This window comes from Chiloscyllium plagiosum, unplaced genomic scaffold (genome assembly GCF_037043375.1).
Source record: "Chiloscyllium plagiosum isolate Xiang-an unplaced genomic scaffold, Cpla_swu_hap1 HiC_scaffold_33, whole genome shotgun sequence".
Taxonomy (NCBI): Eukaryota; Metazoa; Chordata; class Chondrichthyes; order Orectolobiformes; family Hemiscylliidae; genus Chiloscyllium; species Chiloscyllium plagiosum.
This window is the reverse complement of record NW_028270171.1, coordinates 67,403,321-67,426,182: the sequence shown is the minus strand read 5'-3', so window position 1 is coordinate 67,426,182 and position 22,862 is coordinate 67,403,321.

The following is a 22,862-nucleotide window of genomic DNA, read 5'->3' as shown; positions in this document are numbered from 1 at the left end:
GGTCAGGCAGCATCCGAGGAGCAGGAAAATCGATATTTTGGGCAAAAGCCCTTCATCAAATTCAGCACGGGAGTTTATGCAAGAGAGATCATGACTCACAATTTTGTTGGAGTTCTTCGCTTAAGTGACCAGCAACGTTGAGGAGGTCTGGGTGGTATACGTAGTCTGGGTTGATTCCACTAAGGCCTTCAGTAAGGTTCCACATGGTACGCCGCTCTGGACGGTTAGATCGCATGGAATTGAAGGGAATCTGGCAAATTAGGTACAAAATTGCTTTGATGGTAGGAAGTAGAGATTAATACTGGATACATGCTGGCCAAACTGGAGGCCTGTGAGTAGTGAATTGCCTCAGGGGTTGATATTGGGTTCACTACACATTACATACATCTATGATTTATATGAGAATGTACAGGCATGATTTGTAAGTTTGAAGTTGGCACTGAAACAGACGGCATCATGGAGAGTGAGGAAGGTTATCAGAAATTTCAGAAATTACAGCAATATCTTGATCAGCTGGAGAAGTGGCTGAGAAATGGCAAATGGATTTTAATATAGATCAGTGTAAGTTCTTGCATTTTAGAAAGTCAAATCAAGTTTGGAGTTTCATGGTGAATGGTTGGGTCCTAAGGAGTGTAGTGGAACAGAGGGACCTTGGAATTCAGATGCATGGTTCTCTGGAAGTTGATTCCGAGGTAGAAAGCTTTTGGCACAGTGGCCTTATTCGGTTTGTATCACTGAGTATCGAAATTAGGGAGTTATGTTGCAGTTATACAGGATGGTGTTGAGGCCATATTGGTACCGTTATGTTCAGTGTTGCTCACTTTGCTATAGGAAGGATGTTATTAAACTGGAAAGAGTGCAGAAAACATTTACAAGGATGTTGCCAAGGTCTCAATGGTCTGAGGTATAGAAAGAGGTTGGACAAGTGCCATTACTAGCGGTGTTCCGCAAGGATCTGTTTTGGGACCATTGCTGTTTGTCATTTTTATAAATGACCTGGACGAGGGGTTAGAAGATTGGGTGACCAAGTTTGCGGATGATACAAAGGTCGGAGGAGTTGTTGACAGTGAGGAAGGATGTGTCAGGTTACAGCGGGATATAGATAAGCTGAAGAACTGGGCAGAAAGGTGGCAAATGGAGTTCAATGTAGCTAAGTGTGAGGTGATTCACTTTGGTAAGAGTAACAAAAAGATGGGGTACTGGGCTAATGGTCGGATACTTGGTAGTTTGGATGAGCAGAGGGATCTTGGTGTCCATGTACACAGATCTTTGAAAGTTGCCACCCAGGTAAAAAGTGCAGTGAAGAAGGCATATGGCGTACTGGCTTTTATTGGTAGAGGAAATGAGTTCCGGAGTCCTGAGGTCATGTTGCAGTTATATAAGACTCTGGTGCGGCCGCATCTGGAGTATTGTGTGCAGTTTTGGTCGCCATACTATAGGAAGGATGTGGAGGCACTGGAACGGGTGCAGAGGAGGTTTTCCAGGATGTTGCCTGGTATGGTCGGAAGATCGTATGATGAAAGCCTGAGGCACTTGGGGTTGTTTTCATTAGAGAAAAGAAGGTTTAGGGGTGACTTGATAGAGGTGTACAAGATGATTAGGGGTTGAGATAGGGTTGACCGTGAGAACCTTTTTCCATGTATGGAGTCAGCTATGACAAGGGGGCATAGCTTTAAATTAAGGGGTGATAGTTATAGGACAGATGTTAGGGATAGGTTCTTTACTCAGCGAGTCGTGAGTTCATGGAATGCCCTGCCAGCAGCAGTGGTGAACTCTCCCTCTTTATGGGCATTTAAGCGGGCATTGGATAGGCATATGGAGGATATTGGGCTAGTGTAGGTTAGGTGGGCTTGGATCGGCGCAACATCGAGGCCCGAAGGGCCTGTACTGCGCTGGATTCTTCTATGTTCTATGTTCTAAGCTAGGACCTTTTACTTTTGTGTGCATGAGATAATGAGAGGATCATATTGAGGTTGATAAGATCATGTCAGGCATGGATAGAGTGAATGCACCCAGTCTTTTTTCCCAGAGTTGGGTAATCACAGATTAGAGGGCATCAGTTTAAGGTCAGAGGCGGCAGAATAAAAGGGAACCTGAGGGACAACTTTTTAACTCAGGAGCTGTTACACATATGGAATGAGAAGTGGTTGAGGCGGATACATTAAAAAAAATAAAAGGCATTTCTACAAATACACGGATAGGAAAGGATTCGAAGGACATGGGACAATGGCATGGAAGTGGGGTTAGCGTGGATGGGCATTTTGGTCGGAATGGACCGGTTTGGGCTGATGGACCTGTCTCCGTGGTTTTGGACTCTATGACTCTAACAAGCATTGCTTGTCTCCCACTGAATGTTATATTGTACTTTCCAAATGCACTGAAGATATCTTGACACTCCAGCCTCCAGTCTTTCATGATGTTTGACTAGAACATTCAAGCATTCTATATTGTATACAGACACCTTGCAAAATGTACCTTATAAATGCCATTATCCCTTAAAAGCTGCTTCAGATCTAGGTTAGTAATTCGTCATTCTGACCACACAACATGAAATCCGAAATAACCTGCTCTCTAGTTTGCTTCACAACATTCTCTTCAACCTACCTCACATATACTTACGGAACTTATTTTTCACTGCTTCAGCTGTCATAGTTATCGCAGCTTAGATACAACCTGTGGCCATTCAATAAGACTGCGGTACCGACATTACTTGTCTATCTAATTTCCAGAGCATATGATGCTCAGATTTTCTGCTACTGTTTTGGTTTTGATATATAAAATACCAATATTTGCTTCTCCTTGCTATCTGTAAACGCTACCTAAACTGATTCTGTGGAAGCTGAGGGACAGGTCTGTATCGTTATTAGTTAAAGACCTGGACAAGACATTTGGGAGGCTCACCTCGATGCTGAGATGATCTGAAGAAATGTCCCACAAAACTGGACAAGCAACAATATCCTCCTCGTTCTGTTAGGATAAGAGTTACCATATACTCTCTGCTCCCTCACACTCACTGTATATCTGTTATAGCACCTAACCCTGAACAAGGTTCACGCTCTGTCTCCATATAAGGCTCAGGCACTACCACTCTCAGTACTGAATTCAGCAACTAATAATACTATAAGGATTCAAAACTGTCGACTGACTCATTCCAGACACCTCACAACTTTCCCCACCAACACCAGCACAAACAGCAGGGTCACCCATTCACACTCTCCCTCCACCCCTTTCTCCCATTCCAGGAGAAACCGCCTGGAATAGGATAGAAAGGTCCATGCCGGATAGTGGAGTGCCCGATATCCGTTCCCTCACTCCTCTCACCCCGCCATGTGGGGAGGAATCTTAAAAAGCTGGAGAGGACCAGGACGCCTCGTGTGGAGAACTTGAAACATCCACGTTCTACTGACCAGTTAAGGAGCAATGTTCAGTGAAACACAATTCTCAGTTTAAACCCACTGGCAGCTCCCACAACAGTCACAACAGTCCTTTCACTTCCAAAGAAAACCACAGATACCTCATTGCACAGAGACGAAGACACAGAAATACACAGACGAACACACACAATACTTACAAGGAGACAGGCATACACACATACACACACACGTATAAACACACAGAGACATATACCGTCACATACAAATAGGCTTATTTCAGATAGCAACACAGGCTGAAACACAGACAGACAGATGTAGATACGGAAACACACAGATAACAACCACACGGACGCACACGCAGGCACACACACTCTCACACACACACATATACAGACACACACTAACAGAGGCACAGACACACAGATGCATACAAACACACAAAAACACAGGCACACACACACACGCACAAACACTTACTCACATACAGGCACACAGAGGCACAGACAATCGTGTCATTAAGATACAACTCGATATGTTTTTGATTTGTAAGGGGATCAAGGATTCCAGGGAGAAGACAGAAGAATGAGGTCGACGTACTAGTAAGAAACGAATGAACGGTATTTCAGACTCGATAGGCTGAATAGCCTCAATCTGCTCATTTACTTAATGCTCCTGCCGTATTATGCTATCAGGCATTCTCTTCCTGAGACAGCAGCAGAGACTGGGTGTGATACATACTTGATTAGAAAGGGTCAGTGGGAATGTTGGATAGGTTTGGAGTCCGGAATGGTTTATCTTTATTCATAATTATTCTGTCCTTATGTCTGAAAAGAGGTGGTGATTTTATGTTCAATCAACACAGTTTTAAAATAACAGTTGTCCCACAATGAAATGAGGACGTCCATTTCACTTTAGTCCTGTGCTACCTGTGGTGTCCTCATCCTCAGGGAGCAGTGAAGACTCGGTTATAGAAGATATTCCAGGCTGAGATCTTTACTGGACAGAAGGGTCAGTGTTTATTGTGAAGAAACAGGAAATGGATGGTCAGGCACACTCGGATCAGCCATGAGCATTCTGAATGGTGCAGCCGAATGGGCAACTTCTGCCCCTACCCCATGTGTTCCCTCAATCCACCCCTCGAGGCTGTTACAGAGATATACTGCTGTCCCTACCCCATGTGTTGTTCCCTCAATCTACCCCTTGATGCTGTTACAGGGTTGGGGACTACTCCATGAAGTCAGACAGGATCGTTACAATGAGACAGGAGGAGACCATTCTGACCCTCGAAGGAATTGCACAGGAATCTAGAATGAAGTAATTCAGCTCGTTCAGTACACTACACCGTCTAGGAGGAGGCCTTTCAACCCGCCTGAGCCGCCACACAGGAACAGGGAAGCTGTCGCTAACAGGAAATAGAGAGTAGAGACAAATGTTTATTTTCAGGCTGCAGAGCTGTAACTGATGGAGTGCCTCAGAGATCACTATGGGGTCATCAATGATCAACAATCTGTATCAAAGATCTGGAGGAAGGGGAGGGAATGGCTTGGAGCTCAATTACCTCATACACCAAGATGGCCATTCAATGTGTCGTCAAATGGAGGTAGTGAGTCTGCAATGTGATACAGACAGGGAAGGTTCGTGAGCAAACCTTCAGCAGAAATAACATAAGGTAAGTTATCTATTTTGGCATGAAAGATGAAACAATGGTAAACAATTTAAATGGAGAGAGATTGCCGAATTCTGAGTACAGGACGTTTCCATGTTCTTGCGACATGAATCATATGAATTCAGATACAGCAAGTGATTTGGGAGGTAAGTGGAATGATGCTGTCTTTGGCAAAAGGTATCAGTTTTAATCGCAGGAATGTTTTACTGCATCTGTACAGGGCATTGCTGAGACCACATCTAAAACACTGTGTGAAGGTTTGATATCCTGAAATAAAATAAAACGATATAATTCTTTTCGAAGATTTTCAAAGATGTTTCCCTTTACTCATTCCTGGAATGCCGGCATTTTGTTATGGGGGATTATCAGCTTTGATCTTAGCTGAGAAATAGTATTGAACCATCCATGACTTTCTGAAAAGTGTATCAGCTGGATGCATATTATCTCTTGTCAGGGAGACAAAAGCTAGAGTATAAATTTTAAGGAAAAGATACATTGATGTTAACACACATACGATGAAGACACCTACCAATATTTACAAATTACACAGACACATATAAGCATGTCATCAAATTATAAAGTGGGGACATTTTTGGGATTGGAAGGGATTGTGTACAACAAGAGCAATGGCGCACTTGCATATAATCCATAATCAGGTTTTCCAGAGAATGTTCCAGGAGATCGCACATTGTCCAGTTTGGTGTTCCGTTGACATTACTGTTTGTTCCAACACAGAAAGGGAGAAAAATGTTCCCTGGCTGAGAAGCAGCAGCCGATTGATCCCTCTCTCTTACTTTGTTCTGCCCGATAGCAAAGTGTGAGATCAGAACATCTCTGAGTTATCTTTACCACTTGTGAAGGATTCCTAGTGAGGACTCATTGGAATTCTCCACTGCCTGAAACGAAGGGAATTTAGCCAAATCCAACTGTTCCAGAAAGAAATCCCACTAGCAGTAGCTTGTGTGAGCAGAGTAACTTCAAAGGCAGAATAACATTTGGGGCACCCTGTCATTTTACTATTTGTTATGAGTTCAACTTTCTGTGTCTCACATTTTTCTCGAAAATTACCGACTCTGAGATCCAAATCATTGGCCACATTCCTAAACTGGTTGCATTCAAGATTGGTGTAACCATTGGAGGAGTGGGACTGGAAAAGTACATAGTGACCTTCCAACATTTGTTGGAACACAAATGAGAAATTCTCAAAGGGCTGTTCAAGTGGAAATTCCCTTCCCCAGAGGATTGTGGTTTCTGGATGTTTGCATTTATTCAAAGTTGTTTTTGGTACGTAGTAAAATGGCACACAGACAGAAACGTGCTGCTGAGACCAAAAACACATGGAGCGGTAATAAAGTATCTAATGGCCCGCTCCTGCTGCTCAGTCCTGTGTTGCTATGTTCTCTTCAACTCCTCACACCTCCTGCAAGGAGCACAAGGAGGCCACTTGTCCCAGATACCTGGTCAACAGTAACACAGGATCTCATTCAGTCCCTCAAGACTGTCACACATGGTGTGGTGTAGGTTGGAAATTGTTATTTGTGTCAAAAGATGCCTCTGGTCTCATTACAGAGTGTTTCCTCTCTGCAACTTGTGATTCATTTATTGGTCATATTATAGACCCAGATTCACTGTGAATACAGTCCCCATACCTCAACCAGAGATGACTCACAAAATACTTCACTCTCTCTGATTGCAAAGTTCAATAAAAGAACGTTCAGGAAAATTACTAACATTAACTTTGCAGTTACTGAATATGAGGACAAAAGGAACAGGATCAGTTAATTAGGATGATCAATCCATTGTATACCATCATGGCTGATCTACTGTTGACATTAATCCCTCTTTTAATGCCCAATTCTTCACCCCTTAGCTCTCTGACATGTCAAAAATCCATCTACCTCCTCCTTAAATGCTTTCAGTAATGTAGCTCCCCTCGCTCTTTCGCCCAGATAATTTCTAACAGTGATTACCTTCTGTGAGAGGAAAACACTCCCTACACATACATTGTCACCTATTGATATGAACAAGAGGCGAACACAGGGTCTCAGGAAAGAGTGAATGGCTATGATACCAATGTAGTATTTGACTGAGGATGGCATTGGGACCACCTGTGTATTTGAGCTGAATGGGAATCAGGTGCAACTTTCCCACGGCCGGGTCTTTCAGAACACAGTAAGGTTTGGGGTCAGTGGCCAACAATCCTCTCAGTCCTGGGACATCTCTGCAGGGGATCCTCACGTTAGCCTCCTCAGCACAAACATCTTCAGTTGCTCCATCAATGACTTTTTTCATCATAAGATCTGAAATAGGTATGATGACTGAAGATCACGCAATGTTCAGAACATTTTGTCCCCCATCAGCTCCTGAACCATTCTGCGTCCATGTGCAGCAAGACCCGGACAACATTCCAGTTTGTGCTGTTAAAGTGTCGGTAACATTTATGTAACAGCACAGCCCAGACACTGCACATTTCCACAGTTAAAAGAGCTCATTCAGCATTTCAAACTGGTTGCACACGGGTATGAGCTAGCATTCAGGAACAGGAAGAGTGACTGCACATTCATACTCCTGCCTGTTACACAGGAAGAAGAGTGGTCTGTTCAGTGCATCGAGCTGTGAAACAGGAACAGGCAGAGCCCAATCAAACCCTTAAACCTGTTCCATGAGACCAGGAGGAGGCTATTCATCCCCACGAGACAGTTATACAGAAACAAGAGGTGGTCATTGATATTCCAACATGACAAACCAATGAAACCGAGACTGCACTGATAGAGGAGTCCATGATGTTAATCATGGTTCCATTGTTTGTAGAACGTGTGCTACTTTAACAAGCTTGCTGGCAGTGAGGAGGGAAGCCAAATGATTTGTGCAAGTCTCAAGGAGGCATCTTCCATCTCCGAGAAGACACACCCATGTTCTCCATGGAGATCAGAATCTGGTTGGAATAGTTAACTGTTTTAGCATGAAGGTATTGTGGCTGCTGTAGGGATTGCGCACAACGAGACTTTCAGTGCAGGACGAAACACCAAATGTACTGTATTAATGTGGGGAGAGTTTATTCAAAGACTGGCCCTCTATCTCTCTCATGCGAAAGGGGGATTGGGTGTGGAGTGAAGGGAATATTCTCAGAGGCTCTTAAACTACCGACAGTCATGTAACCCGAATAGAAAAGAAGCCATGGAATTTTTCACCATATCAGTGTCTATTTAGAACATCATGAGTGACTGTCCCTCCCACTCAAGGTTCAATGCAATCAACTCTCGTTCTCTCACAACGCCAGAGATTAATCTTTACTCTCTCCACATGGCACCATAATCCCAGGGATTAGTCTGGTGAAACTCCATTGCACTCTCTCTGTGGCAAGGCGATCATTCCTTGTAAAGGAGGGAAAGTCTGTCCACAAAATCCCAAATACGACCTCAACAACACTCACAGCGATTATCACAATTGGTATTTTTCCTCTTGGACATCTCTGTTTATTTCCTGTGTCGTAAAAAGACTTTCCTTCTCTCTACACTGCTGGAAATAATTAACTCTTTTATAATGAATATATTGCTGCTGTCGAGATTATGGATAACATGACGTTCATTGCAGTATCCCGTACCAATTGAACAGTATTAATGTTAGGAGAGTTTATTCTAAAGCCTGAGCCTCTCTCTCTCTCTTTCTCTCTCTTTCTCTCTCTCTCCCTATTTCTCTCTCTCTTTCACTCTCTCTCTTTCTCTCTCTCTCTTTCTCTCTTTCTCTCTCTTTCTTTCTCTCTCCTCTATTTCCCTCTGTCTCAGTCGAAATAGGGAGTGGGCATGGTTGGGTGCAGGCTCTTAAACTATCGAGAATCATGTAATCTGAGTGAAAAAAAGCCACGGAACTTATCAACGTATCAGTCGGTTCAGTAATCATGAGTGATTGTCCATCCCCCTTAAGTTCACTGCAATCACATCTTATTCTCGCACTGAGCTTCACTCACTGCTCATGGTGCCATCATCCCAGAGATTAGTCTGGTGAAACGTGAGAGGAAATCTATCCACAGTACCCCAAACACTGCCTCAACAGCAATCTCAGGCATGATCACAAAACATATTTTCTCTCACTTAGACATCGCTATTTCTTTCCTGTGCCACAAAAAAAGCCATTCCTTCTCGATGCGCTACGACTGACATGGAATTTATAAATCTCTTGCATCTGTACGCCAGTATCAATAAAACCAGCAGCAGAGATGCCTATGGAGCTGTGCGTCACTGTCAGGGTGAATTTCAATGAGATTGACGACACCTAAAATAGGGGATGATCACGTACCTGAATGGAAATGAGATGTAGCAATACAGAAAACAGGCAGAGAAAGGGAGCTATCTTTGCCTTTGTTCTTCTCTCACAGGATGTCTGAAGGCCTGGTCGGGGCAGCATGTTATGCAGATCTTGAACTGAGTGGCTGGTTCAGCTGTTCCACAGTACCGTAAAGAGTAAATCGCATAGCTATGGGTTTGTAGTGTCACAACACAGGATAAATCTTCCTGCTTAATTAAAATCAGCAACAGTGAAAAGATTTATCCCACGCAGTAATTTGTGATAATTCTAGAGTCCAAATCTATTTAAACTAAAATTTAACAACTTTATTTCTTAAAGAATAACAGAGAATAATAAACGAATGACTATTTACAACTTCTTCCTCTAACCTGTCTTTTACCTTCCCCCACCACAATGCTAGTCCGATAAGACTCCTAATTAAGATTTACAAAACAAAACTTCTTATCTCAAAACCAGCAAGCTTTCGGTTCTTCTCCATATTCCTGTCTTCTTTTCTTCTTAGGGACTCTGCTTCATCAGTTACAATCAATAAAAGTACCTATAGAAGAGCTCTTCTTCAGGCAGGCTTTGCATGCTGGTAGCTTGGCAGTTCTCCTCTCAACTGTTCAGTTTTCCATGGTCTTGTACCGCCAAACTATTGGGGATTGTATCATTGGCTTTTAAGATTGACAATATAAAAAAAATCAAACTTGGTTGGAGATGGGTATTTTGGGTATAATTCAAGATGTTTTGCTGAATTTGTTTTTGTTTTGAGACAATGAGCTAATCAGGTTGTTCGACCAAATGTTACATTATATCTACTTTTCAGAACACTTGTGCAGTCAGGTAGTTATTACTGGCTTTTAATTCTCTCTAAAGTACAGTACACCCACGTGTTCATCACAGAAGTCACACGGAAACCTGACGAGGGAAGCATGACGCAATGACTTCCTTAAAGTACTTGAGGCACGCAGATTGGTTTTTATAAAAAATGATAATGGTTGCTTTTAAACTCTCCAATTTCCTTGATGAGATATCAACAGACCATTATTCTGTGGCTCTAGATCATGAGTCACTGGCTTGACCACCATAAACTATCTTCCTGTATGTGCAGAGAACAAGTTAAATATTCTCAAAGAGCAATTATTTAGTAACGGACATGTGGATAGAAGGAACGTGAAACTATTGCATTCGGATTGAACAAAGGCACAAATGGTTTATTCAGAAGTTGCACTGAGACTGAGGACGAGACTGGGATATCATGATGGTGGTATCGGACAGGATTGGTGATTGGGGAGGACATGGAGATGTAAATCTGTGAAGGAGAAAGTGGATTATGAAGTTTGAGAACAGTCTGGTTCCTTCTCACAAATCAGTGAGTAATTTATAAATAGTAGTTTGATAGTTATAATATATAATGAAATGAAATTTTGTTTGGAACTGAAGACATTATCTTGCACTTTCCAAATTTTATATATCACGAGCAGAAATTCAGTCAGACAAATATAATGACTTACCAGGAACACCAACTATAGCGAGGATAGGATAGTAACCACCTTGAATGATCCGAAGGATATCCTGGATCCGTGATGCTAATGATATCCAAGGCCGAGAGAGATAGAAAAGACCGAAGGATAAACTCCTGTCTGTTATTGTAATATTCCAGTCTAATGATCTCAGATTCTGATACATTGTTGTACCATTCCAGTTTACTGATCTTAGATTCTGATCCATTGTTGGAACATTCTAATTCCAAGTGCTCAGATTCTGAACCATTATTGTAACGTTCAACCTAATGTTCTCAGATTCTGATCTCTACTCCCCCTCTCTCTCGAGCTGATGGTCCCTGTTAGTGCTGTCAGTGATGTTCCTACTCATACTATGGGGTAACATATTGAAAAGAGCCCATTTATCATTCAACGATGGAAACTCTCCACTGGGATAATTAGGATCCACAGAGATTGACATTAATCACAGCCACTGAACAAATAACTCCAGTTAACCCCTTTCAATTTAATATTGATTTTATTAAAATTCAAAAGAACGTTTAAAATTTACACATTTGGAATGGGATATGTGGGGGTGACAGAGGGAAGGAATATTGGAGATGGTAGATTGAATGCGTGCAATCATTCAATCTGCCTTGGATATGAGAGTAATGACAAAGGGTTGTCAGAACATAAACAAGTTTCTCCGTTTATAAATGGAAACATACAGTCTGTAACTACTGATCAGTGATTATAATGTCAGTAAAATATGGAGAGAACTTTTCTAGTCCATAATCTGACTGGCAAATGTGCCTACGACGAGATGAGTGATAAGAGACAAATGGCAGGGATATGTTAACAGAAAATATGACGTGATACACAATTCAGATGGTTATTCGAGGATCAGAGAGGGCAGGTGAGGGTCTTGCTGTTAATGTCATCGATGTCAATCAACTGTGATTAATTACCATTCAATTTCAATTTCAGTGTGATTATGATATTGGGGACATGGCTGCTGAGACTGGAGAGAGGGAACATGATATTTCCCAGTCATCAGTATTGAAATGTTACTCTTTATAAATCATTTTAAGATCAAATTCCAGGATACAACTCCAATGAGGAATGAGGAGAGCCAATATTAACCATACAACCAGAAAACATTGGAGCAGAAATTAGGCACATTGAGCCTGCTCCGCCATTGGATTGAGAGTTTTCTGATCCCTCTCTCAACCAAATCTCTGTAATATTTATATCTTAGTTATATATACTAATTCAAACTCCAAGCTCCAATATCATCTGTTTTGCCTGTCATACTGCTCACATTAAAATCAGTGCACTTCAGACTGCCAGTCCCATTTTGTTGACGAGAAAGTGAGGTCTGCAGATGCTGGAGATCAGAGCTGGAAATGTGTTGCTGGAAAAGCGCAGCAGGTCAGGCAGCATCCAGGGAACAGGAGAATCGACATTTCGGGCATAAGCCCTTCTTCAGGAATGAGGAAAGTTTGTCCAGCAGGCTAAGATAAAAGGTAGGGAGGAGGGACTTGGGGGAGGGGCGTCGGAAATGTGATAGGTGGAAAGAGGTCAAGGTGAGGGTGATAGGTCAGACTGGGGTGGGGGCGGAGAGGGCGGGAAGAAGATTGCAGGTTAGGAAGGTGGTGCTGAATTCGATGGATTTGACTGAGACAGGGTGGGGGGAGGGGAAATGAGGAAACTGGTGAAATCCGAGTTTCCCCTCCCCCCACCCTGAGTGAACTTGTCCAGCCTGCTGGACAAATTTTCCTCATTCCTGAAGAAGGGCTTATGCCCGAAACGTCGATTCTCCTGTTCCCTGGATGCTGCCTGACCTGCTGCGCTTTTCCAGCAACACATTTCCAGTCCCATTTTGTTCACTGCTCTCTGCCAGGTTGTTGGTCTTAGCTATACTGGGATCATTCTCCACCTGCTCTTCAGTCACTGCTTGTGGATGCACTGCTCTGGCTCCCCCCACCCCGTCCCCTACCATCCCCCAACCGCCACACTAGTTTAAAACCTCCTGACTGACAATAGCAAACCTGTCTGCCAGGTGATTGCTGACAGTTCACGCCCATCCCGTCTTTCTTGTGTATTTCTTACTGACCTAGGAATCCCAATGACCCACATATCGGAGATTGTTGCCAGTCCAAATGCATCCCATCCTTCTTGTGTATATCCTACCGACCCGGGACTCCAAATGATCCACATATTGGAAGTGCTGCCTACCCGACCAGCTCTTTGGCCATGTTTTAACTGTGCTACCTACTTATTTCTAACCTCACAGGCACGTGGCATGATCTAGTCTCTCCAACATTCAAATATGCTTTCAGCACAACTCCGGCAATACCATTACTTTAAAATGGATAGACTTGACAATAAAAACTTAAGTATGATCTCATTAACCAGGAAAGTGGAGCCCAATGAATCATTTGCAATGACCATCGGATGTGATATCTATCACCTCCACCAAACCTGCGTGACAAGGTATACATATGGAGCATCTTTTTTTAGATGGATGAGGATAAACAGAAGTTAGCCCAAAAGAAATTGTCAGAACAGATGAGTGCCATTCAGCCTGTTTACTCTGCTTTGCTGTTCAATTGGATTTTAGCTATCCCGTTCCTTTTAATGGCAGGGTCTTAACCCCGCATCCCGAGCGGGTCAGAAATTGTCCAATATCTTTGTGCGCTCCCTGCGTAGGGAGCATCCAGTGCTAGGCGATGGGGTGTGGGGAACCCCAGGGTGGCTCGATGAAAGGCTGCATGTAGTGACAGATGGACTCAGTGATCGAGAGAGACAGAGTAGATAATCAGGGACATGCACCCACATAAGTAGCTGGGCAAGATTCCCAAGCACTCGGGGAGCCTGAGCACCAGTGCCACTTTTACAATAAACCCGTCATATTTGCAGCAATTCTCCATCAAACACAGGCAAATATACTGAAGATGGCAGAAACCTGAAACAATCACAGAAACATACTGTGGAAATAGAAAACAGTTAATTCTCCCAATTCAGACACGGGGAGATTGTAAAAACTCCACAAAGACAGGGTCCAGAGTTTGGAATTGAACCCGAGTCCCTGGCACTGTGAGGCAGCAGTGTTGTGTCACCACGCTACCCAACGATGGACAATAGGATTAGTATAGTTACATTATTATACTTTCGACAGTCAGTTAACTGGAATGCTCTCAATCAGATTGTCTAAGATTGGGAAGCCTTTATACAGCAGCAGAGGTCAATTGAATTAGCAAGAAAGCGGTGAGCACGAAACGTATGAGCTAGCTCGCTTTAGAAAAGGAGATTGCAGGAGTTTTGTTAAGATAAAAAAAAGGGGAGAGTGAACATTGGACAACCAGAAATTGTGGCAGGATGCAGAGAAATGGAGAACAAAGAATTGGAGAATGGCCTGAATAGGTACTTTCCATCAATCCTCACAATGGTAGACACTAGGAACATTCCAGAACTTCAAGCAAGTCAAGGGTGAGGGATGGGTGTAGTGATCGGCGCTGAGGAGAAGGTACTGGGGAAGCTGCAATGTTTGAAAATGGATAAATCACACAGGCTGGAAGGATAACAACCAAAGTTCTGAAGGAATTAGTGGAGGAGATTGTGAAACCATTGGTCGTGACTGTTCAGGAATAACTAACATCAGACAGAGTCCCAGAGAACTGGAAAAAGGATAATGTAAAACCTCTGTCGAAGAAGGAAGAAAGGCAAAATGCAGGAAATCATAGGGCAATTAGCCTGGCATCGGTCGTTATTAGGGATTTAGAGTGCATTTCTAGCAATGACATTGCAGAGTACTTGGAGATGCATTGTACAATAGGGTTGAGTCAGCATGGCTTCATCAAGGAGTGGCCCCGCTGACAAGTCTGTCAGAACTCTTTCAGAAGATAATGAGCAGGTTTGACAAAGGGAGGATGTGATCTGATTTGCTAATAGGGAGTTGGTTAAATTTGAATCTTTGTTAAATTGAATCGTTAATTTATTGGTTACAACTTGCATCAGCAGATGTATAAAAACAAGTTAGAATTGTAAAGGAGCAATTCAATACTAGTTAAATAAAATAAGGATGGAGGGTCGGTTGATGTGTTGTTTCACCATGATATAGGAGTGGTGGACCCCACTGTGGTTCCCAGTGATCATGTCTGGAGTAAATGTTGCATGCTGGAAGAGCTCTGGCTCAGAGTCGATGATCTGGAGTTTGCCCATGCAGTCATTTGGGCTCTGCTGACGCCTCAGCTAATTACATGGGCACATGATCAAGAAATAGACAGACCTGTTTAAAAATGATAAGTTTTGATCTCTGTATGTACATGTTTACATATGTATGGCATGACCAATTGTACAGACCATCAAATTATTTTATGAATAAAGTATATTTTTTGAAATAAAACAAAATCTGGAGTTTAAGTGAATCCATGAGGATTCTAGAGTGAATCTTTGAGGAAAGGCATCATCACCCTCATCTACAAGCGGAAGGGGAGGGGGAGAGGGAGGAACTCAAAAATTGGAGACCAATCTCACTGTTGAATGCAGATTACAAAATTCTGTCAAAGGTAATCGCCAACCGGGTCAGGTCTGCTCTAGGGTCGGTGATTCACCCTGACCAAACCTGTGCTGTGCCGGGCAGGAAGATCGCTGAGAGTCTCGCACTCCTCAGGGATACGATCGCCTACGTGCAGGACAGAGGGTTGGACACCTGCCTGATCAGCCTGGACCAGGAGAAAGCCTTTGACAGGATATCTCACACGTATATGAGAGATGTTCTCTCCAAAATGGGCTTTGGGGAGGGAATCTGCAATTGGATCAGACTGCTCTACACCAACATTGTCAGTGCAGTCTCAATCAATGGGTGGGAATCAGATAGCTTCCCAGTCAGATCTGGAATCAGGCAGGGCTGCCCTCTCTCTCCTGCCTTGTTTGTGTGCTGCATAGAGCCATTTGCCGAGTCCATCAGGAAGGATGCGAGCCTGAGAGGGGTGACTATTCCTGGCAGCGGGGGCCTGCAGGTTAAGGCCTCCCTGTACATGGATGACGTCGCCGTTTTCTGCTCGGATCCGCTGTCCGTGCGCAGACTCATGTGCATTTGTGACCAGTTCGAACGGGCCTCGGGGGCCAAGGTAAACCGAGGCAAGAGCGAGGCCATGCTCTTCGGGAACTGGGCCGACCAATCCTCGATCCCCTTCACCGTCAGGACCGACCACCTGAAGGTGCTGGGTATTTGGTTCGGAGGGGCTGGGGCGTGCGCCAAGTCTTGGGAGGAGCGTATCAGCAAAGTGAGGCAGAAACTGGGCAGATGGAAGCTACGGTCGCTCTCCATCGCGGGAAAAAACCTGGTCATCAGGTGTGAGGCACTGTCATTGCTATTATACGTGGCACAGGTCTGGCCTATTCCCAGAACCTGTGCTGCTGCAGTCATCCGGGCCATCTTCCAGTTTATATGGAGGTCAAAGATGGACCGGGTCCGAAGGGACTCACTGTATAAAGATCTGGGCAACGGGGGAAAAAATACACCCAATGCCACCCTCACCCTGATGGCCACCTTTGTGTGTGGCTGCATCAAGCTGTGCGTGGATCCCCGGTACGCAAACACCAAGTGTCACTACGTACTCAGGTTCTACCTGTCCCCGGTGTTGCGAAGGATGGGCCTGGCCTCGCTGCCGCGGAACGCTCCGAGTAGTTGGACCGTTCCGTATCACCTGTCCTTCGTGGAGAAATTTATGAAGAAAAACACCTTTGATCACAAGTCCATTAGGAAGTGGTCAGCACGTAGTGTCCTTGAGACCCTTCGGGAAAAGGAGAGGACGGATCCTATCGAGCGGTTCCCTGAGCAGACTGTCAAAGCCATTTGGCAGAATGCCTCATCGCCAGAACTTTCCAACAAGCACCAAGACATGGCTTGGCTGGTGTTGAGAAGGGCTCTGCCTGTGAGATCCTTTATGCATGCCCGGACTCTCAGCCGCACCGCACGCTGCCCTCGAAGCGGCTGCAGGGGTGACGAGACTGTCACACACCTCCTTCTGGAATGTGCCTACGCAGAGGAAGTCTGGAGAGGAATGCAGTGGTGTTTGTCGAGGTTCGTCCCGAGCAGCGCCGTGATGCGGGACTCCGTGCTCTACGGCCTGTTCCCCGGGACGCACACCGAGACGAACATCAACTGTGCCTGGAGGATCATCAACTCGGTGAAGGACGCTCTCTGGGTGGTCCGAAACCTGCTGATCTTCCAGCTGAAGGAGTTGACCCCGACTGAGTGTTGCAGACTGGCACATTCCATGGTCCAAGACTACGTGTTGAGGGACGCGCTGAAGCTTGGGGCAGCTGCCGCCAAGGCACGGTGGGGAAAGACCACCGTGTAAAGTCTGCCTGCCTCACGAAGAACAGTGGGCCCATGCAGTCATTTGGGCTCTGCTGACGCCTCAGCTAATTATATGGGCATATGATCAAAAAATGTACAGGCCTGTATAAAAATGATAAGTCTTGATCTCTGTATGTACATGTTTACATATGTATGGCATGACCAACTGTTCAGACCATCAAATTATTTTATGAATAAAGTATATTTTTGAAATAAAAAAAAAAAATCTGGAGTTTAAGCTTCAAACATTGCAAGGCATCAGTGTAGGGGGTGGTGTAATTTTTAAATCATTAACTGCTGTAGTAAGCACATAGTAAGTACAAAGCCACCATTTTAGTCTTCTCTACCCTGTAGTAAGCACGAGCAGACACTCCCCCAGATTTTCATGAATGGAACAATGGAAACAGCTTTCCTCGTGGCTGAGGGACCGCCCACAACCACGGCTGTACGTCATCATCCATATAAGGGAGAAGCGGGGAACTCGAACACTGATTGGCTGGGTGAATAACCAAATAATCTCATCCATCAGGAGGACAGTGGGGAACTTTAACACTCATTGGCTGAGACAGTAGAAGGCCCCGCCCACTCCTACATGTATATAACGTGCGGGGATTACAATCTGCGTGTGTGCCTCGTGGGAAGCCATTGAGGTAACACCCGGTTCTGCAGAATTGAATAAATAGTTTTGGACGAACTCCTCCGTGTCTTTGTTCTTGGGAAGGGAAGCAGAGTGCCTGATGGGGGGTCGCAGAGTCCCCTATCTTGCACAATTGGGGGCTCTTCCGGGATGCAATAATTATTGCCGGGGCTCTCTTCGGCTCGTGGATCAAGTCTGATACAAAAAGACGCGTCTGGTATATATTTATACTGCTCACTGGATCGGCTTGGTCCGTCAGCCGTCGGCCCAGAGAGTGACCCGGCTCATTAAAATAATTTTGGATCCCGAGAAAAGGAACACACGGACGAGTGCTGGGACGACCGGTTAGTGACTGTCCGCGGGGGTACACACATTTAAAAAGGCCAGACAACTCCGTGCACGGATCAAGGTAAGAGATTTTTTTTGTTCTTCCTTGTTGGCCGCGTGGTTTTGATGGTCATCTGTGAAAACGCTTTCGGCGTTTAAGACCAGGACCGAAGATAGACCATGGGAAATTGTGGTTTTGACGGTTATCTGTGAAAATGCTTTAGGCGTTTAAGACCAGGACTGAAGATAGACCACAGGAAATTGTGGTTTTGACGGTCATCTGTGAAAATGCTTTAGGCGTTTAAGACCAGGACCGAAGATAGACCATGGGAAATCAGACTTTTAGGACCACTAAGGACAAGTCAGGGAGGACTGTAAATGGAAAAGAAATACCCCCCGATAGTCCACTGGGTCGGAAATTGAGTTTATGGACGGAAAGCAGTAGGACAAAGGACTTAAAGAAAGAGACTATGATAAAATATTGTTGTTTTATATGGACCAAAGAACCTATCCGCGCCCCCTCGGTAGTTTGGCCCGAGTATGGGTCTGATGAAGACTGGGTGTGTCAACTCCTAAATATATATGTTAACAGAAAGCAACCGTTTAACCCAGAAGAGAGCAAATACACCGCCGCCTGGTTGGCGAGTGACTGCAGGGACCCCACGAGTCTCTATCCTCTGATTCCCCAAACAGACCCGAGAAAGCCCCAGAAGTCTTGGGACGTCCTCACCGACGGTTTGCCCCCTTCTGCCCCGCCCCCGTATGTACAACCCGCCACGGCCAGGCGTCCAGCGCGGACCTCCCTCCAGCGTCGGATAATCCCGGTTCCCGGCAGGTCATGCTCAGTGAGGGAGAGCCTGCTGGGGGGGACACAGGAAGGGAAGAAGAGCCCACCCCAGGCATTAGGAGATCAGCCCGAATTGAGATGCGGAGAGATCAAGAAGAGAGATTGGGTGCTGAGAGGGTTAACAATGTTGAACAGATGAACCCTTTACGAGAGGTGCCGTTTGGGAACGAACGGACCGGATTCGTAGTACAACCTTTAAATTCTGGGGATATCCGACAACTCCGTAATGAACTACCCCGTCTACTGGACGACCCCGTCAGTGTGGGAACACAATTAGATCAATTTCTGGGGCCCAGTATATACACATGGGCCGAATTGCAGGCCATGATGAGAATACTATTTAATTACGATGAAATTGTCATGATCCGGAATAGTGCAATGGCCATTTGGGATAGGGAGCATCAGGACGGCCCTCAGCGTGGAGAGCAGAAGAACCCTTAGAGGACCCCCGGTGGGATCATAATGACGAGGGGGGACGGGCTAATATGACAGACCTCAGAAACCTTATAATCAGGGGAATCAAAACCTGCGTGCCCAAACAGCGGAATTTAGCGAAAGCATTCGAAGTTGGACAGAAAAAGGATGAATCCCCGAGTAAGTTTTTAGACCGTTTGCGGGAGTCCATACGAAAGTATTCAGGTTTAGACCCCGATGGGGAAATAGGCAAGGGCATGCTTAAGGTGCACTTTGTGTCTAAGTCATGGCCTGACATTCAGAAGAAATTACAGAAAGTGGAGGATTGGGCTAAAAAAGATGTTGCAGAATTATTACGGGAAACACAGAAGGTGTACGTTCAGAGGGATGTAATAAGGGAGAAACAGAAGACAAAAATGATGGTGGCAGCCGTACGGGAAGCTTGTAAATCCACCGGAATGGGGGAAGAAGGTTATGGGATAGAAAGAGGAAGGTCGAGGAAAAGTTGGAGAGGGAGAGGAGCGAGATGGGGCAGAAGTGGGAGAGGAGGATCTTATGGAATCGAACGGCCTCAGGCGGCCGGATGTTACCATTGCGGGAAACTGGGACACTTCAAGAGGGATTGTCCCGATTTTAAAAGGGAGCGAGAAGGGATGTATGAAATGGAGCGCATACAAATGGATTAGGGAAGTCAGGGGAGGATCGGAACATGGGCCTACAAAGAACCCCTGGTAAATTTACGGGTGGGCCCATTTAGACAAGATGTTACTTTCTTAGTTGACACAGGCGCCGGCAGGTCCTCAATCCCCCTCCATCCTAGGGGGGTTGGCTTCCAGGCTAAAACATTAAACATTTCAGGAGTAAAGGGTGGGGTTTTCAGTGCAAGAATATTTGAACCATAACCCTTGCGGCTGGAGGAGGAGGAGCTCCAAGTGGAACTCCTTCACCTCCCGCACCTTCCCTATGGGTTGTTGAGACGGGATTTAATAGTCCGTTTCGGTCTACGAATAGGAGTGGGTGAAGAGGAAGAATTAGCCATTACCATGTCATACCTTAGTGAGTCCCGATTGACAGAGATAGACCCTAGGGTTTGGGTCGCCAAAGGGAACCGGGGGGGGCTCGCAATTCGACCTGTGGAGGTAAAATTAAAGCCCCAGAGCCCTGACGTCAGAGTGCGCCAATACCCCATCTCTTGGGAAGGGAGGCAGGGCCTGAAGACAGTTACCAAATGCCTACCCCTCGCCCTGTTGCAAATTCGCACCCAGCCAAGACGGGATTTGGGCGTCTCGCCTTACGAAATGCTGTTTGGCCTCCCGTTCCATGGGCCGAAGGGAGAACCTCCCTTATTCGAGTCTTGGGACATGTTTGTGCAAAAATATGTGGTGGCTCTGGGGTCTGCTCTATCTCGTTTACGCCAACAGGGACTTTTGGCACAGACGCCGCCCCTCGAGTATGCGGTGCACACCGTCAAGCCGGGTCAGTGGGTCCTGATTAAAAGCTGGAAGCAACGCACCCTCGAACCAACTTGGGACGGTCCCTTCCTAGTACTTTTGACGACCGAAACGGCTGTCCGCACGGCCGAAAAGGGCTGGATACATTATAATCTGATCAAGGGACCGGTGCCACAACCGACGGAGGACGAACAAACCTCTCTGACAGAGGCATCTAAGGAACAGAGACCCTGAGAACAGACTAATTGGACTTTGGCGAGTTTAAAGGACTGTGTCCTCCGGCCGGACACGAGTGTTGCAACAAAATGCAGTCAATCGTATTGTTAACTTGCTTTGTCATTATCCTTCGGCTGGGTCATAGTGTGCGTGTTACCCAATTCGGCCTCTGGGGAAAAAACAGGCAGAGGACCGTCGGTGGCTCTCCATCTCCGTTCCCGCCAACAAGCCAACACAGACACTTAGTTTAGACAAAGTGGGTTGGTGCCCTGTGCGACTAAAAGTGAACTGAATCAGACTAAGCGTAACCTAGAGAGAGAAAGGGGATTCCAGGGTCAGACGTTAGTATTACAGTTGCATGGCAAAGAAGGCATCAATAGGCCTCCAGCCCCCGGGGTCCAGGCTATGGTGTCAATTGTCCGTGATCCCATCACCCCTGGGCGGAATTGTGAGCAGAATCAGTGCAATCCACTCTATCTGACCATAAAGACCTTGGGGAACAATGGGACGAGCCTTAATGGAACGATCCTGGGTATTAGGGTTGGGGGCCAGGCAGGACAGAAGGGGTTGCAGCTGTGCTGCACAACCATCACGGTCATTGAAGCTGAGTCTGGGGCCTCATCCACCCCCGATGAACAGGAAAAGGTTAGGATAATTGAGGTGATGGACTTGGAAAGGACCTTTGAAATAGAAACGGGATACGGGGAGGCGAATGCCTGGATGGAATGGGTCAAATATACGTTAAGGAGCATGAAAAAGAGTGATTGCTACACGTGCACGGGTGCCCGTCCTAACCCTCAGGTGGTCCCATTCCCGCTGGGATGGGAGAAACATCCACAAGCCTTGGACTGCATGGTAAGGCTGTACCAGGACCGAGAGGCCTGGAACGACCCCACTTGTCGACCCTTAAGTTTGAAGTTTCCTCCCGTCAGGTCTAAAGGGGCGCCCCGCCCTCCGTCATTCACAGGGGTAACGGGTACGCACCAAGCCTGCGTCTCTCGGACGGCACCGCAATGGGACAATGATGTGGGGACATTTGACAAGTGCAGCGGATCAATTCGGCTGGTCAACGAAACTACCGGGGGCAGGAATTACTCCCACATTCATGTGCCTAGGGCAGACCTCTGATGGTACTGTGGTGGGAGGATTCTGCGACCGACCCTGCCCCAAAAATGGGCGGGCACTTGTGCAATCGTTCAATTGGCCATCCCATTCACCCTGGCATTCGAAAAACAAGAGCAAGCCCGTTCCAGTAGAAGAACTAAGAGGGCTTTGGAGACCTCTTTCGATGATAACATATATTTAGATGCCATAGGGGTCCCCAGGGGTGTTCCTGACGAATACAAGGCTAGGAACCGGATAGCGGCGGGTTTTGAGTCGTCACTGTTCTGGTGGGTTACCATCAATAAGAACGTGGATTGGATTAATTATATTTACTACAATCAGCAGAGGTTCATTAATTATACTCGGGATGCAGTGAAGGGAATAGCAGAACAACTAGCCGCCACTAGCAGAACAACTAGCCGCCACTAGCAGAATGGCGTGGGAAAATAGGTTGGCCCTGGACATGATGTTAGCAGAGAAGGGGGGTGTTTGTGTCATGATAGGCACTCAGTGCTGCACTTTCATCCCCAACAACACAGCCCCTGATGGGTCCATCACCCGCGCCCTGGATGGGCTCACCACATTGGCGGATGAACTCGTCGAAAACTCGGGCATCGATTCTGGCCTCACGGGTTGGTTGGAAGCTTGGTTCGGTAAATGGAAGGGGGTGGTCGTTTCCTTTCTC